This window comes from Alexandromys fortis, unplaced genomic scaffold (genome assembly GCF_014885135.2).
Source record: "Alexandromys fortis isolate MF-2015 unplaced genomic scaffold, M_Fortis_MF-2015_v1.1 scaffold_99, whole genome shotgun sequence".
Lineage (NCBI taxonomy): Eukaryota > Metazoa > Chordata > Mammalia > Rodentia > Cricetidae > Alexandromys > Alexandromys fortis.
The window spans coordinates 4970163-4976450 of record NW_026067982.1 but is presented as its reverse complement, the minus strand read 5'-3'; the positions used below and the strand labels follow the sequence as shown (position 1 = coordinate 4976450).

The following is a 6288-nucleotide window of genomic DNA, read 5'->3' as shown; positions in this document are numbered from 1 at the left end:
ACCACACCACACCACACCACACCACACCACACCACACCACACCACACACACACCACTTAGAATCCAAACCAGACTTTCTCAGGTCAGACCTATCTGTCTCCCTCCACCCTCATACTGTGTACAGGGAAGCCCAGCCCACCAGACTCCAAGGACTCAGGGACTATCAGCAGCATATCCCATATGAGGGGTACCCAGTAGCTAAATGAGGTTTTTTTTTGTTTGTTTGTTTATGTGATTTTTTCTAAATTCTTTCGAAAGTCTCTCTATGAAGCTGAAGCTGCCCTGGAACTTGCTACTATAACACAAGTTTGTCTGCAACTCAAACTCTCCTTACCTCTGTCTCTCAACTGATTAGATTCTGCATGTGTCCCCATGACCCAGTTCACACACAGCTTCTAACCAGGTGACCACCCGAGGTTAACCCTCAGCCTTGCCTCATCAGGGAGGTCTAACTCCAGACCGTCCCACCCAAAAGTCCTCTGCAAATGGCACTTTTCAAGAACAGGCTGCCTGTGCTCTGATTACCCTCTGCGTCCAGCCATTACAGCATCCTACTTTGAGGAACCTTTCCCTGATGCCCAATCGTAACGAACCCGGCTGTGCCCAGCCTCAGTTCCTCCCCAAGAGCAAGAGCATGAGAGGATTGACTCTGGGGTCCAGGGAAACACTGCCTGGGTTGGAGTTCTGGCTCATTTGTAGAGAAGGTTCCAGACGCTCTCTTCCTGATCTTCCTGTTCTACCCTGAGACCTGCTCCTATTTATTCTTGTGAATTCACATAAAGAAAGCAGGAGGACAGACCGACCACCCCCACCAGGCTCTAAAGACGGAGGTGGAAATCAGCCAGAGACTTGCGTGGTTTCTCCCCAGGCTCTGCCTAGAGGCATAGGACTTAGAGAGAAGCAAACAGCAGGGACACCTTCTGGCTTTCACTCAAGACCTCCAGTTTGAGTGTTTGTTTGCTAAACAGCAACAGGAAGGTGAAAGGCACCCGCACTAAGTCCCTTTCTCACAACTCAGTCTTTTCCGGGAAGGAGAAAGAGAAAGCTACCATCGCCAATACAGGATCACATTGCCGGTCGCCTGGAGGGGTGACAGAGAGGGCTCTTTGTGACCGCGGGATTAAATTGCAATTGCGCAAACCCCTGGGCAATAGTGAGCCTGCAAGTGGGCAGAAGTTGTGGTCAGGGCCCTGGAAAGGGCCTGTGTGAGCCTCCTCATTCCTCCCCACCCAGCCTGTCTCCCTCCGCAGTGAGTATGAAGCAGGCTCAGTTCTGCTTGCATACACACCCCCTGCTCCTCTTTACTCAGCCAGTGGGTACAGAAAAGCAGCAAAGGGGATGACAGAGCTGCTCTTACCCTCTGAAAGCAACGTGGCTCCTCTCACCTCCTCCCTTTGTCACTGGGTCCGTTGCCGGTTGCCAGGAAACACGTCTGGTTTTCTTCATGACATCACATGGGGGTCAGTGTTTCTAGGCCAGGGTCAAAGTGTCCAATGCCTGCTTTTGCTCAGGTGTGCAACTCTACTAAACTAACTCTTGGAGTGTAGGAAAATGAAATCTGGCCCCTCCCAGCTCAGATCCTCTTCCCACTCAAACACTGCACAGACCAGAGCTGGATTCCCCACTCCCTGGGGATAATCAAGTGATCCCGCAAACAGGGAAAACAATCACACAGAACAAGGTGGCCGCCCGTGTCTCCAATCACCAGAGGAGTCAGTGTTTCTGAGTCTGAAGGTTAACATTGCCCAGTTAGTGTCCATGTAAAGAAGTAGCAGAGCCAGGCGTAGGATGCTCTGACCCTGAACTAGCTGTTAAGTTCCCTAAGCAGATTTGGCAAACCATCCCCCCTGTCCCATCCCCACCTGCATTCCCACATTTGTTGAACTCAGATAAACACAGCCCCCTCTCTGAAAAATACTGTGTAGCTTGCCCCGCCTTATCCTTTAAACCAGCTGTTTCCAGGAATCTGAAACCGAAACCTACTCTCCCGGGAATCTCCTCCCTGTCCCGTCTTGGCATCAACACTCAGATCTAGCAAATGCAGGGCAAAAAGCAAGGTCTGATAGAGACCAGAGGCAGAAAGACAATCCACGCGGTCAGCCAGCTCTACTCTTCCTAGCTGGTCTCTTGGAAGGACTCCAGACCTCTGCATCTCATCTCTGAATACCCCGGGTCTGGATTTCAGTTCCAGATCTCTCCATAGAGAACTGCTGGAGAACAAACGTTTTTTTTTTTTTTTAAGGAGTAGCACTCCAGGGAGGCCCTAACATCTGGATCCCACACAATCCCTCCTCTGGAGCCTGTAAGTAAAAGCCTCTAAGTTCAGCTTGGTCGCCCCAATCTCCTGCAACTTCCATCCTTACGCTATGACAAGGAGAACTGTGACTGTGTTGTTGACTCCCATGGGAGGCTTTACCCTCTCTCCGGAGTGGAGGGGAGTTAGGAAGGGGAGGAGAGGGGACAGTGGAAGAGGGGAGGGAGGGGTTACTGTGGTGGTATGAAAAATGACAAACAAAACTTTTGCATTTAAATAAAAAATAAAGCACTTTAAAGAGAGAGAGAGAGAGAGAGAGAGAGAGAGAGAGAGAGAGAGAGAGAGAGAAGCAGAGCAGAACTGTGACACCAGGCCACCGGGACCTTGAGGTCTGGCCTATTTCTGCTCGGCACAGCAGGGCCTCTCTCTGACTATCTTCAGTACCACATGGTACTGCATATCTTTACTGATCAAACCAGCACGGAGGCAAAGGTCTATCTAGCTCACCTGCATATTCCGGGCCTGTGGGTCTTCAAACGGTGGCTAAATTTGAAGAAGGAGGGCTGAGTGTGCCAACCCATATTCTCTTAGAGTCTAAGATGGTACCTCTTCGTCTCTCCACAAGAATAAACTCCCACGATCAGAATGGACCACGGGCAATGCCTAAGATACATGAAAAATATGAAAAGAAGGGTTTGCTCCTTGTCTGGACCTCAGGGTGGGTTTTGAATATAAGGTAGCTTAGTGACCTCCTTGCCTGACTCCATCCAAATGTTTATACGCATTGTAGTGGCTCATCCATCTATAAATTAACTAACTTTTCAAACACCATCTTCCTAGAGCGTGCCGGGCTCAGTACTGTCCCCATTCACCTTGAGGAAGCATATTACACTCTCAGAGATAAATGAACTTCTTGACTTTTCTCTCGGTCTTCCCTAATGGTGATTGAATAAGGAACAGATGAGGATTTCAGCACACACAGGGCTATCAGTTCACCAGAATCCTTGATTTTAGCTTTGTTACTAGTGTGTTCTGGTCCCCACATCTCCATGAGTCTCTCTGATGGAGATTTATAACAGCTATGATACACGAACTACACAGAGCCCTACACAGAAAAAAAAAAATCCACTTGTAGTTGGGCTTCATTTTGCATCAGGTAAGCCACGAAATTTATGGAGTGCGCTATAATAAGCATGTTTTCAAGTTAATTAATTGGAATAGAAAATAGTAAAACTCAGTTCAATGAACTAAGGTGGAAGGAAGCAGTGCCAGGGTGAACCGTGTGGCAACTACCACCTTTATGAGCATGCATCTGTGTACACGTGTGTGAGTATGCTCTTAGTTCGGTGTCTGTGGGAGACCCCAAAGACACTGCTCACAGGGTCTGCTTCTCCTTCCCAGGCACAGCTCCCCTCTCTGGTTGGAACTATTTGTTAAGCTCCCTCCAGAAGACACAGGGATCTATACTCTTCTGTGGGCATCTTCAACCTTGTACAGAGAAGGTGAAATAGGGGTGTGAGCTAGGAAAGAGTCTCAAAAAGAGGAAGTGGGAAGACACATGACTCCCAAAAAGAATTCTATGGGCTCTTTGCAAATACCGGGTCAGTGTTCTGAACTATGGTACCCCACAGCTACCCGCGACAGCACTCTCCCAAGTGGCTCCCCAAAGGAACTTGTAGCTTAGCCGAGCAGTGGTGGCGCATGCCTTTAATCCCAGCACTTGGAAGGCAGAGGCAGGCGGATCTCTGAGTTCGAGACCAGCCTGGTCTACAAGAGCTAGTTCCAGGACAGGCTCCAAAACCACAGAGAAACCCTGTCTCGAAAAAAAAAAAAAGAAAATGTATTTACAATTCTGACCACTGAGTTTAAGTATTTGTTCTATGTTATTATTATTTATTAAGTTAATATTCTCTTTTCCTTCCTAAAAGTTTTATGCTCAGTTTTTAACTGCTTTATCAATAAATTCAAGTTTCCTTGGTGTTTTTTGAAAAGTAAAGCTATTTATAACTTACGAATTAGTAAGGTTCACTTTAAGTGTTTTAATAATTCAAGCTATTTTGAGCAAACCAATAGCTCTAAGCAATCACAAACATGATGAAGGATTATTTTTAGAATACAAAAAGTAAAAGTATTTATAAATTATGATTTAAATAACCCAAAGAATATAGCATTTGCATTACAAATTTTAAGCATAGGACAGACAAGAACAAAAGCTAGCTTTTATACCTAACACAACATGTATATCAAAAAGAAATACCAATCCTATCTGCTCGAGCAGCAACACAAAATGGTAAACTTAGTAAAACATTATGAAATGCTTTTTAGATTTTTTGAGAGTGGTGGCACCTTGACTGCATAGCTCTAGAACATGACCTAGATAACAGCGCCATGTCACATCAGAGCTGCACACTTGCCTGAGCCCAGATCCCCCATCTACATGGCATGGTGTCATTAGTTTTATTTACCCTGAATGAACCAAACTGAAGTCAAACTGATACAACCTTTGCAGTCCAGTAAAACATGACTACATATACTCTCCCACGGTGACTACTTGGAGGAGGGCCAGTATTTGTTTAGATAACTAAGTTGTAACGCTCATTTAGAAATGTTCCTAGCAGATGTCTGCGGTGTTCCCATGAGAACATGTATGAGGCAGACCGACCGCAGCCCTACAGGCATAAGCACTGCAGTGGCTTCATCTTTAAGATGAGAGAAACCTTGCTCAGGTCACAGAGAAGAGAATCTGGACCTTAAATTCAGTCCTGACTCTGCACTCCAAATCTGGTCCAGAGCCTATTCTATCTCTCTACATGCCTGTGTGTCCTATGACCAAAAGATACCTCCCCCACTCTTCAAGGCAACATCCAATGGCTACTGCCAACTCTCCAGGAACAGGGCCTCACTAAAATCCTTCTCGATCCATAGCTACAATTATTATAATTATTGCTAAAATCTCTGTGTTATACACTAAATCTTTAGGAGAGGAAATAGAAACAAATCAGTAAGCAAATAGGAATGAAACCCAAGTGTATTACATAAAATATTAAATCCACATTAAAGCTTAAAAGACTTTTTCTCAAGCAGGATAAAGAACATGACAATCTCACTTTTTTTTAAATGCAAATTTCTATACTTTTGAAATTTTCCCATTGTAATTATCAAGACAGAATGTTTTCTAGTAATTAAAATTCCAATGAACTAAGAACATTCTGTTAACAGAGAATAGTGATTTTTTTTTGACTAGTCAAAGAACATTAAGAACGCTAAGATTTTTTAAAAATTTAAACTTTTTTTTTTTTGATGTGGGATGTCCTTCTGTATCTGTAGTGCTTTTTTATTGGTTGATGAACAAAGTTGTTTTGGCCAATGACTTAGCAGAGTAAAGCCAGGCAGGAAATCTGAACAGAGATATACAGAGAGAGTAGGCAGAATCAAGCAAATGCCAGTCAGTCACCCAAGGAAACAAAGTATGTAGAAAATGAGGTAACGCCACGGCCACAAGGCATTACACAGACTAATAGGAATGGGTTGACTTAAGACGTAAGAGCTCGCTAGAAATATAACTGAGCCATCAGCCAAACAGTGTTGCTATTAATACTGTTTCTGTGTGATTGTTTAGGTCTGGGCGGTCAGGAGACGTCCATCTACGTTTCTTATTTTGAGGTTTATCTTAATTTTTAGTTACCCTCCACAGACATCCTGAAGTTCTGTATGCCTTCCTAAGTAAGGTATGATTTTTATGTTTTTAGTAGTAAATTAAATATATCTGAAATGTTTTAAGTTTCACAAAATACTTAAATGTGTGGTCTTTATACAAACAGAAATAATTGTACATTGGTTCCATTCCAAATTACTATTTTATCAAATGTGTTTACAAGTCTTGTATATCCAATGGTCTAGTACACAAATAGGCAGCTTTTTTGTTGTCATTGACAACGATATCTTTCCAATCTCAAAACTACTTCCTGTATTTATTAAACAAAAATACATCAAGAATAAGGTTTCCAGGACACAAATATGTAAAACATAAAACA

At 43.9% G+C, this 6288-nt stretch overlaps 1 protein-coding gene across 5 annotated transcripts in view; it reads left to right on the top strand.

Annotated features, from left to right (window-relative positions):
• Positions 1 to 6288, top strand: part of LOC126511418 (immunity-related GTPase family M protein 1-like) — an 18637-nt gene that overhangs the window by 5736 nt on the left and 6613 nt on the right. For 2 of the 5 annotated variants that reach the window (XM_050158570.1, XM_050158568.1), the window contains exon 3: positions 2243 to 2302. The exons of 2 other annotated variants lie outside the window; for them this stretch is intronic. The gene's annotated coding sequence lies outside the window, so the exon portion shown is untranslated. Of the gene's footprint in view, positions 1 to 1970; positions 2303 to 6288 lie in introns of those variants that run through there. One more of the 5 variants, XM_050158567.1, reaches the window with a different exon arrangement.